Here is a 12,134-nt window from a genome sequence, read left to right on the forward strand (position 1 = left end):
GAATCTTCAGATTAAATCAATAGAATGTATTTCATTGATGAAGAAAATGTAATTATTCTGAAAAATATGACATGTGCATAGAAAAACACATATTTATCTGCATTTATTCATTTATGTAAAGTGAACAACAGCTTGTGGAGGAAAATAACCGTTATATAATACAAAACATTTCCCAATTAAATAAATAAGGAATTGAGAGATGACTATGAAATAAATAAAAAGAATTGTATCGAATAACATCATTATTAATATGATTATCATTACTAGTAGCAGTAGTAGTAGTAATAATAGTAATAGTAGTAGTAATAGTAGTAATAGTACTTGTAATAGTAGTAGGCCTGTTGGTCCTTGAACCACCACCAGGCGGCGCCTGAATCACTTGTAGGTTTGATTTCAAAATAAAAGTCCTCAGGTTTCTCTGAACACCGCAGCAGTGATTGGAAGCACAGAGTAGAGAAATCAACTGAGAGCTCTCACTCTGCCTCAGTGTTGGGAGAATAAAAACGATCAGCTCTCAGTATCAGGGTCAGTTCCACTGTTTGTGGCAGAAGCTTCATGTTGGGATGTCGTCCTGCAAACATGAGCTGAAGACCTGGGAGTGGAGACAGATGATGAAGGAACAAATGTGTGGGAGCATGTTGGTCATATAATATTTCCACATACAGAACTACAGAAACTATAAATTCCTGCATAACATCCCCTCAACTCAGAAATAAGATGGACTCATAGAGATGGTCTGTGTGTTTAGAGCCTTTATACACACGTATGGAGCTGTGGAGTTTTACAGAGTCTCTGGCTAAAAGTAGTTTTAAAGTTAAATTTGATTTCCAATAAAGAACTGAAGCTGGATCCAGTATAACTCCTGTGAGACAACTTTCACACATCAAGAAAACCAACAGATAAAGATTACTGGAAGTGTTAAACTATGCTGAACCTTAATGGGAAAATAAACCACCAACAGCTTCAGAGTGGAATGCGTTCGTATTCATAATGTGTAGAATATTGAAGATGAATCAATATGAGCATATGTCACACCATATTTGAATGGATATTATTAATGTAAACAAGACTTGAACAACATTAGTTCAGCTGTTGTCTGATATTAAAAGTTTAAAGATTGATAACATTGTTTCATCTCGTGTTTTAGAAGTTGGAGTCCGGACCTCATCTTGTTCTTTTAGTGTTATCTGTTAAATACTTTGATCTTTTACCCATTGAATATCTAACATACTGGTACGAGGTCAAATTGGTCTATTTATCTTATCTGGAGTCTATTCCTGAATCATGGAGAATATCTACTGTACTTATAGATAAGCAGTGGTGGTTGAATGCTGAGGGGGAGGTTGTGTTGTCTGTATTTTATTAATCTTATTATATTTGGATTTATTGTCCTTCACTGTGTTTTAAGCTGAGAATGAAGCTGGTGAGGAAACTAAAACTGTTTATATGTAAACAACATCTAATGAATGTTCCAATAATAAAGATGTGTTTAAAATAGTTGAAACTGGATTAAATGAGATCATGGAAACAATAATACAGAAATAAAACATTAGAATATCCAATAGGAATAATGATAATAACACAGATGAAGTGAGTCGGTGATAAAATGGTGTAAAAGGATCAATAGATCTTTGTTTCAGGAAGTGATTTGAAAGAATTGATTGTGACTCAGATCCCTGGTGTTTCTTATTTTCACCGCGGAGTGAGACGTCCCTGACGTCACAGAGGATCTTGGAGCGGCTGGTTCTCCATCGGTCTGAAACGTTTCCTCTCACCGGGAAATCTCACTCTAATGTCGGCGTTAACCCGCCGGGATCTCACCGTGGAGCCTCTGCCATGAAGTAGCGTCCGCAGCAGCGCCACGTCCGCGGGAGGCGAAGTGAAGGAAGCCGGAGGAACGAGCAGGTAAGGCGGGATCGATCCTTAACTTCGCTCCCTGCCTGCTGGACGGAGCCCGACTTTTTGGGCTCCGTCTACGCACTGGAGCAAACGCACTCTGTCGATATGTTTTAAGAAGAGACGTTGCGTGTTTTTCCTCTTTATGAGTTTATTTAAACCAGTTTGTGTGTTGGAGTTGTGTTGCATTTTGTGTGTGTGTGACATGTGGAAACAAACCCACAAAAACAATCAGGATTTACCGAACAGATTCAGTGTATGTGTGTGTGTGTGTATGTATGTATATATATATGTGTGTGTGTGTGTGTGTGGTGGCGCTAGGTGATAGACGGACCCCTCCGGCTGCTACCGTGATAAAAGTTTGTCGCAGCGCTGAGTTCGTCTGTTTTTACTCATTAAAATCACAACATTCTCCTCAAACACTGAAATAAACTGCGCAGTTGTTCACGTGGGAACTTTTTATCGCAGTTTATCGCAGATTTCCCCCGTTAATCGCGTGTTATAGCCGCATTCCTCCGCTAGCTAACTGCGCTGCATACTTCACACCGCTCGCCTGTAATTATAGTTTAGCTTTAGCTCGCGAGCTAACGCGACCCAGTTCAGTCAAAACACATCGATCCACGATCAATATGGTCTCGCTCGCTCAATAACAATAGTAGCGAGCTAACGTTAAAACTTTAAGCTAGCAGCCCCGCGAACTTTTCTCCAGCTTCGCAGGAACAGAGATTTATTCTGTGGAAACTGGACACGTGTTTAGGTAATTGTATGCAAATTAAAAACTGTTTGTTGTGTAATTAGTTATTAACTGAGTCGTTTCCTTCGCTAAAGCTTTTGTAGTTAGTTGTTTATTGTTGTTGAGCGAGTTGGTTAGCATCGTGGGCGAACTTTGTCACGAAACTAACTTTAAATCTGATCACCTTTACGCTTATAACTCTTGTTTTACTCACTTTGATCTGTTACTACTACTACTTTGTGCTCCTCTCGCACAATCCAGCTAGTAACTAAGTAAATGTACGGAATTACTTTAAGAACAAACAAGAGGTACTCTTACTTGTACTTTCATGCAACTTTCTACTTCTACTCCAGTACAAAGCAATATTACACTTTTTTACTTTGATGCATTAATGAGGCAGCTTTAGTTACTGTTCAAATCATGTTTAATGTTAAATGTTTTATTTTGCATGCTGAGATACTGGAGAGGGTTTGCTGCTTAAACTTTTTAAGTAGTAAAATAATTATGATAATATTATAGGGCTTTTAAAGGAACACATCAGACACATTGTTAATTTACACCATATTTGAATGAATATTATAATGTAAGAAAGACTCGAACAACATTAGTCGAGTTCAGCTGTTGTCTGATATTAAAGGTTGATAACATTGTTTAATCTCGTGTGTTTAGACGTGGGGGTCTGGGCCTCATCTTGTTATCTGTTAAATACTTTGATGATTGTTTATTTTTCGAGCTTTAAATGTAGAGTGATGTGAATCAAATGCAGCCTCTGTGCTGTTGTGAGTCTTTGTTTGTCGTCCAGCTCGAATGACTGCAGCTCTTCTTTTTTTTTTTATCCCCCCCCCATTAACTTGTCAATCAGCTGCTTTGATTTCCAGGAAAAAAATTCAGCTTCTGTTGACGGTGGTTGTTTAAGTTGATGAGGTTCAGGATGACAAATCATAAGTAAACTGAACATGTGTGTTTGGGACTCGGTCCGAACAGGAAGCTGCTGCTGTGTTTGTCTACTGATAGTAAACAATCTTTATTTTTGAATTATCTGTTTTTATGAGCTGCATCAATGCGCTCGCTCAGTCTGTTAATTTACCTGAAAGGATCAGTCAGGTACAGAAGTGGAATGTGTGTGTGTCTAAGTACATTTACTCCACCACTGTACTCATCCACAAATATAAATACATGTACTTGACTTGAGTCTTCTCATGTTACTTTCTACTTTTTCTTACTGTGATGTCATTTCCTGGAGAACTTGTGGAGTAGATGGGGACCAAACGCCTCATATCATGTGTATAACCTCCAAATCTAGTGTTATTAGCACGTTATTAACTCTGTGTTTCACTGTGGCAGAGGGACAGTAACATACAGAGGGAAGTTCATGCTAAAATCAAGACATTTACTGTCGTTCACACAGTAAACTGAGGGAAACTGACCAAAGGGCACAAATAGTGCAACAAAACAAACAACATCATGGATTTGGACAGTTTCTCCGGGAAGATGTTGATAGTGTTGCAGTTGCTGTTCACATGAAAAGCGTCAGATATAGTTGTGTAATAAGTAAAAGGAGAAGCTGAGATCCCCCCACCCACACACACACACACACACACACACACACACACACACACACACACACACACACACACACACACACACACACACACACACACACACACACACACACACTTCTGCCCAGTTACCATGTGAAGTGAGTCAACAAAGGATCGTTGGTTTGAAACAGTCACAGAAATGGTCAGACACTGGGCTTGTTCACACCCGACATCAACATCCGTCTCAAGTGATTCAAACTCAAGTGGCTGACTCAGATTAGGACCGTTCACACCTGCTGTTTGAATGCATGTCCATGCATCTTGAGTGACTGTGAACAATAAACAGGGACATAGTGGCCCTCAGAGGTGTTTACTACCTCTGCGTGTTCTGCTGTACAGGACTGGATGACTGAGAATCTCCACAGACATCTTGTTTCTTCGATATTAAATACTCTTGACTTCTGTACCATCAGAGAATCTCCTCTACCTTTGCAGTCCATCAGCCCCTCCTCCCCTTTCTCACTTCCTCCCTCCCCTCTTGAGGGAGAGCGAGATGAGGGTGGGGTGTTAGAAATTAAAATCTAGTATTATCCATATGCCAGACAGCTGTACATTCCACAGCCAAGCCCAGGATCTCTGTTACAGAAATAACGGACTGACAGACAGTCAGCCCACAACAAGAGGGAGAGAGAGGGAAGAAGGAAGGAGAGAAGTTTGAGAGAAAGACAAAATATACATTTACATTCTGCAACTTGGAGCAGTTGAGTTTTCATCACCTCTTTCTTCTCTTCAGTGTTTTTTCTGTCAACACACAAGTTGTATATTACGCACGACAACAGCAACTGTTGTTAACTTTCATCAACTTTCAACAATTACTATTTTCTTTCAAGTTAGTCAGAAAAAGGCAAATCTGAAGAGTTCAGAAGCTCGACCTTGTTTTGTTTTTTTGAAATGTTGCTTGAAAAGAGAATTTTTAAGACTTAATAAGTATTTGTTTGCAGTCTGTGTGGTTTAGAAAAGTCTTGAATTTAACTGAATCTGCAGAAAACTCCATGGCAGTCGATAAATCTCTTAAGTTCTCGTAAAAAGTTTCCTCTGTATAGTTGTCAAACACTGATTTCACTGAACACACACATAAATTGAATTTGCACTTCTCGCTGTGTAAGTCAGACGTAATGACAGAACACAACATTCATAATTATTTATTTGTATTTTTTAAACCAAAGACCCACTGATACAATGACAGACTTTTACTCTGTAAACAGTGTGAAGGTGTTTTTCTCATGTACGGTCCAACCATAGTGTTTTCATGGATGATGTTTCCTCTTCAGTGTCACAGACATTAGTTGTGGTTGTGGAGCCAGTGTGGAAGCTTTTCTGGGGGTTTTCCTCAAATAAACGAGGAGATGATTGTGTCTTCAGAGACGGACAAAGGTTGAAAGCTGATGTCCATCCTCAAGAGGACGCAGACGCCCTGTCACCTGTCTCATCTCTTTGTCCACTGATTGTGTATCATTCAGTGATAAGTCCTGGGGTGTTGTTTTGTAGCAGCAGATCTATTCTTATAAACTGACACCAGAGCCTGTTCAGCCCTGACCTCTGTACTGGGACCAGACCAGCGTCCAGGAAAAGTCCAGTTAATGCTGCTGGAGTCTGGTGGGGGAGTGTTGCGCTGCTTTTGGAAATATCCATTATCAGCCAGTGGCTTTTAACTCTGCTGCCACAGAGAGCAGAGTCAGATGTTGTTGTGGCACAGTCCAGGGCCTGGAGTCGTAAAACAATAGCATGTAGCGCTGTGCTATAGCTGCTGTTTCCAGAGTTGTAAAAGTCAGTAGAGTAAAAGTCCATGTTGTGCTAAAACATGAGGCCATAAATCATTTATCTGCAGCTTTGTGGATTAATTGATTGCTTCTTCCTCACTTCCTTTGTTGGTGCGTCGCTGTGTTTCTTAAATCAGAGATTATCTAGTAGTTGAGCCGTGTGTTTAAACCTCCGGATTTGTTTGTTGGGTTCATACTTCTTATCTTATCTTCTCATGGTTGGCAGTTCAATTCCCAGCTCTTCCTAATGTGTTTTCTTGAGCAAGGCAATAGACCCAACACCTTGCATGGTGTGTTATTAAATTCTCAGTTTTCTTTGCTTTTCCTTCTCTTCATTTTCTACATATCCTCGCTTTTCACTTTGGTCTTTGTTCTCCATTTTAGATTTTACATTTCTTTTGAATTCAATGGCTCGTTTTTAGAATCTGTTAAAAATTCCTTCTGATTTAAAGTGTTAATTAGAATTTTGAAAATAGTTTTCAAACAGAGACGCTCTTTTTCTTGTCTGACTTGAAACATCTCTCTTTTTTCCTCTCCTCCTTTTCCATCCATGTTTCTTTTCCCCTCACTTCTCTCCATTCCTCTTTTCAGTCTTTCCCTCCTCTGCCCGCTCTACCTCTTCTCAGTTTTCTCTCTCCTGGGACTCTTTCCAGTCTTGGAGGCTGAGCTTTGGGATCTCTCTCTTTACTCTGCTCTATTTCTATCCCTCTCTTCTCTTTTTTTCCCCTCCTCCATTTCTTCCTTTTTATTTTTCCCTCCTCCACCTCTCCCTCTCTCTTGGAGTGTGTTTCCAGTCTCTGAGGCTGAGGATCAGATTACTCAGGGAGTCTCGAGGCTCTGGCGAGGTGGCAGTGGTGGAGGTGGAGGAGGGATGGAGCAAGGGAGGAGGCAGGGAAGGAGGGAAGGAGATCAGGTTTCACATCTCCAGTGCTCTCCTCTGTCTGCCTCGCCCCCCTCCCCCCCGGCGGCCTGGAGACAGAGTGGCTGAGCCGAGGAGGAAAACATGCAATCCACCCCTCTCCTCCTCCTCCTCCATCGTACGTCCAGCCTCTCGGTTGCAGCAGAGCAGATAAATAAAGGCAGTAAATGAGGGCTGAGCACACAGAGGGATGATTCTTCACCTTCTTCACCTCCCCCTCCATCCCTGCAGAGATATTTTATATCCTGCACCGTGTGTATTCATTCTCCTGGATGTGTGGCAAAGGTGAAACTGCTTGAGGGAGACTTTTTTTTTTGTCCAGACGACCAGAGCTGAGGATTGAACCTGGACTCAAATCAGTGAAATGTCTGTGGGAGGGAACGCAGTGGGGCCGCTCCCGTGCTGCTGTTTGTAATTGTATAGACACTTGTAGCTTCAGCAGCAGCAGTCTGTCATGTTTGTGTTTTGTTATTTTCTGTCTTTATGCTCTAATTTAATTTAAAAGATTCTTAGTTTTGCTTACTGAGGATCACTGGTTCAATAAAATGGAAGCCCTTTTTATAAGTAGTGGGAGCTGCAACTAACTATTCTTATCATTATCAACAGCTAATCAGTTATAAAATGACTCTAAATTTCAGAAATTAGGAAAAAATATCAATCACTGTATCTTAAGAGTTTTAAGTGTCTTGTTTTGTCAAAAATATTCATGAAATGGGGTTTTATGTGAGAAAGCAAATATCCGAGGCAGTTGCTCTGGGCATTTTCTGGAACTTTTCCTGCCAGCCCCCGAGTATAATGTCATTCAGATGCACAACTGGAAGAAAATAATTATATCAGGATGAGAAGGACTGACAACAACAAGTTGCAGGGACAGTTAGAGACTCATTTATTATTGATATTTCATGTCCTGTCTCCTGCAACCTCAGGCTCTTCATATGTGAACTCCCACAAAAAAAAAGAAAATGTCCACACCCAATTTTACCGAGTTTATATCTGAAAACAGCTATAGATTTAAACTGAATGATAATAACAGAATAATCGATAAATAACTAGTTTTTGTTTCAGCCCTAATTTGTTATTCCTTGAATGCACAAAATATAAATTATCAGTTTTCTGACTCTGATGATTGGAAAACTTACATTCACGACAACCTAGCTGTTAAATTTAATTATTGTAGCTCACATCTTGTGCAAATCTTACACTGTTTGTTCACTTGTGCCAAGATATTCTCAATATTTTCAAACCAGATTTCTTGTGGTCTAACAAACAGATCTTTGTGCGACACTCGGTTCTCTGCCCTGACTTCAGCTGAAGGTCGAATCAGCGTCCATGTTGACCGTCTCCAGCGGCTCCAGTCGTCCTTTAATGGTATTGATCTCTGCCTTAAATACACTCAGCCCATCCCAGTGAATAATTCAGATTGCCCCGACCACAGCGGCAGCAGAATGTTCCTGTTTGGTCCGACAGAAAACATTCTCCTCTTCTGCACGCTGTGGTCGCCTCTATTTTAAGTCAAACCTGACTTTTCCACTCGCTGTGAAAATGAGATTGTGTGTGTTTTTGTGTGGTCGTGTGACAGCAGGGAAGACAACTGCATTCCTCAAGAGTTCAAAAAATCTGAGAGGTTGAGCGGACCTCAGGGATGGAGTCAGATCTTTATATATAGCTCACACCAATGTTTTCTCTTCCGTCACGACAAAACCTCGTCACTGAACAATGACTTACTGCAGTAACTAACTCTAGCTTGGTTTTTCGCTTGAGTGTTTGTCTCTGGAAGTCAGTGAAACATTGTTGTACACTGTTGTTCCTCTATGCTGCGTTGTAGACCACTCGGACCACGTTTTGTATCATACACCTGATTCAGTTTATTATATTTTACATTCAAAGAAATAAATTGATCTACGCATTCAGAGAGTACTCGGAGTTATACTTACAACAGACACCCTGAACAGTTTGTCCATTGATTCATTAAGTCCACCGATTAATCAGCAGGTACTTTGTTAATTGGCTGTTTAATATATTATATAAAGGCCATATTTTCCCTATTTTCTTACAATTATTTCATAATATAATCTGGAAATTAGCTGCAGTGCCTCTTTCTAAGCTTTGAACAGGAACCAGGATCACTCTCTTTGTGGCTTCTTCTCATTTATTGTGGTTTAAACTTCTGACTTTTAACTCCCCTGGTTTCATTAAGAGCAGATGACCTAAAACCCTCATCTCATATTTTGACTTCTTTAATGTGTGTAGTGATTTTGTCAGTTTAACAACACTTGGGTTTATGTAGAAATCGTAATGATCTAAAACAAACTAAAAATGTAATTGTTCCATTTAGGAAATCTCTCTTGTTTGAAGGATTTTAAATAATACAACAGTAAACCAAAGGTCTACTTCATAAAGAGGACAGTCAAAGCCCTTGATTCAATAACAAATAACTCTTAATAACTTTCTAAATCGGTGTTTCTAACCTGCAGGAACAGTCAAACGGAACCAGAGCACCACATGGAGGTCTGGTTGAGTCGAGTTCCTTCTTCATTCTTGAGGGAGATTTGCTTTTGCTTTCTCACTAATCCTCCTGCCGGATAGGTGCAGAAAACCCTCTGAAGTGACGGTGGCCCCTGACCTCCATCCCGACCCCTGGCCCCCTGACCCCATTGTCCTGACCCCCTGTCAGCTCGCAAGTAACACAGTCATCTCCTTCTCTACCTGGATTAGAGCGTCTGATCGACTTCACAGTGATCAGTGGTGAAGATATCGCCGTTATTCACAAGAGCAGATGCTTTCTGTGGTTGACTTAGGCAGTTTTGTGAGAGAGGGGTGTGGCCACTTGGTGTGTTTGTGGTCCAAGAAAAGGCTGAAATCAGAAAGTGCTTGGAACTTTATCATTGTTATGTACTGTTTGTTATTAATAGATTAATTCCACAAAGCAACAGAGATTATTTTATGTTATTCTTTTAAGTAGCTGTGAAAACTTTATGAGAAGAGGGATTTGCAACCAAGAAAAAAATCTTTTTGTCTTGGTAATTTCTGAATCCACACTTTGGAGTCTGGCGAACTGCAGGAGGACGTTTCTCAGGCCAAACTCTACGCAGCAGGCAGTGGTTTAATATTCTTGGCCGTCCTGCAGGTTGTAGCCATGAGGAAACATCAGCCCAGCACACAAACCTCATTGCTGAGTTTTCCCACTCCGCCCCGGCTCTTGTGAATGCAGCGCTGCTCCCTCCCTCCCTCGTTTCTGGTCTTTAATTTCAATTAGCTCTGGCTGCTGGTTGACTTTGATGGCATTAGTCCCTCCTCCCAACCTCCACACTCGTCCCTCAGCTCTCCTCTCTCCTCTGTTGGTTTTATGAAAGCTGCCGGCTTTAACTGCTGCGATCAGGATCTGAATGCTTCCCTTCACTTCCTACCCACTTCCTACCCCCCCCCCCCCCCCCCCCCCCCACACACACACACACACACACACACACACACACACACACACACACACACACACACACACAGGCGGGGAGTCCTTCTAGCAACAGATAATAAAACGATGCAAGTGTTCAGATGTTTCCTGGCAACAAGATGCTTTTATTAGATTAAGAAAACAGTGAGGCTGAGGAGGAAATAAACCAGTGTTTTGGCCTCCTCGGGTCATGGTTACTCACGTTTTTACTGCAGTTGGAGTGAAGGGATAAAAGTAGATGTGGTTTTCTGAACTGCTACTAATAGCATGCACAGTTCTGGAGGTGGTGCTAGCTGACAAAACCAGGTAAAACGTGTGATAGGGCTGCAACTAACTAGATAATGGGTAACTATTTGATAAAACAAAGAAAAACAGCTGACATTAAGGCACAAATAATCTATCATCAAAAATAATTGTACCTTTATCAAATATCATTGCAGCTCTGAATGAACCACCTTTTGCTGTGAAGGAGCTGTTTTTGCTCGTGGTATCACAGTGTGATAGAAATTTAAACAAGCGTCACAAGATAACAAGATAAACAAGAGTCAAGAATTATGGTCTGGTGACTTGTCGGTGGCCTGACATACTTTTTACAACAGCCGTGAACAAAGGTGCTGCAGAGAGAGCAACAATTCGCTGAAGCAGTGATTCTTCACTGTAGAAAATGTCTTTCACAATATTCTACAGGAAAAATAATATTTTGTTTCATTTGAGCAACAGAAAAACCCAAAAATACTAACTTTACTATGATGTTTCCACTGTGATGTCTTCAGATACTCAACCAAGACTTCAAAAACGTGTCTCTGGCTACATCCACACAACTACAATTTAGTTTTAACGTAACTCTGTTGCTATGGTTTCACCATGTGTCCAGACTACTTAGGAGTTCTTGAAGTTTGGAAACACTGCTCAAGCCGTTTCAGTTTGAAAACTCTGATTCTGAGCTAAAACACTTGCGTGAATGGCAATTGGTTTGGTTTCTAAAACAGAAAGATATTGATACTGCTGATAAACGATCAAGTTTGAACAAGCTGGAGAATATGAGCCGATTTTTTTTTAAACTCTGGAGCTCAGCTTGTATTTCTGTGTGTTTATGTGTCATCACTGGCTGCATACCTCCGTCTGCCTCTTACGTGAGGACTGGTTTCACAGCTTTCTCCTTACATTGTGGTTTCACACCTTCATCTGACACGTCGCTCACAACGCTGGAATTTAAATTTAACCATCGGTTCCACTTCAAAACAGACGTGGAACTCAAACTACTTTGCTGCTACAGGCTTCCAAACTAATGATTTAAATGGTTTAAATAATAGCTTTAACAGTTGAGGTTAAACAAATGAAACTTGAAAAATAACCTCACTTCTGATGTGTGAGCCTACTTCGATACAAGGTTGGATGACAGGAAAGTGTCTTTCAGAGCAAAGTACCTCACAGTCTGTGCAGGATTGGAAAAGTCCAGCTCTTCATCTCAGTATTTGTTTTCCTGCTCATGTGGTGTAAACAATAAGGTCAGGTGTGTGTGTGCATGTGCGTCTGTTTCATAAAAATCTGTCTCCACTTGTGCTGCAGCTGCTTTCAGTCAGATATTATCTGAAGTATTTGTATTATTGAGGTTTGGGACCTTTTTGTGTTTTTTCATGTAGATTTGAGAAATGAGCAGTGAGCGTGAAAAAGCAGCAGAAAATGTCCAGTGAAGAAGTCGACAGCGTCTCATATTGATTTTCCCTCTGCTTCCTGTTTCCCTGCGTCTCTCTCCCACTGTTGCTTTTCCTTTAAA

At 40.7% G+C, this 12,134-nt stretch overlaps 1 protein-coding gene across 1 annotated transcript in view; it reads left to right on the top strand.

The window, feature by feature from the left end:
* The first annotated feature begins 1,702 nt into the window (after positions 1-1,702).
* The window catches only part of LOC117775037 (bone morphogenetic protein receptor type-1A-like), a 36,816-nt gene continuing 26,384 nt past the window's right edge, over positions 1,703-12,134 (top strand). Inside the window, exon 1 of the mRNA XM_034607808.1 lies at positions 1,703-1,905. The gene's annotated coding sequence lies outside the window, so the exon portion shown is untranslated. The remainder of the gene's footprint in view (positions 1,906-12,134) is intronic.

This window comes from Hippoglossus hippoglossus, chromosome 15 (assembly GCF_009819705.1).
Source record: "Hippoglossus hippoglossus isolate fHipHip1 chromosome 15, fHipHip1.pri, whole genome shotgun sequence".
Lineage (NCBI taxonomy): Eukaryota > Metazoa > Chordata > Actinopteri > Pleuronectiformes > Pleuronectidae > Hippoglossus > Hippoglossus hippoglossus.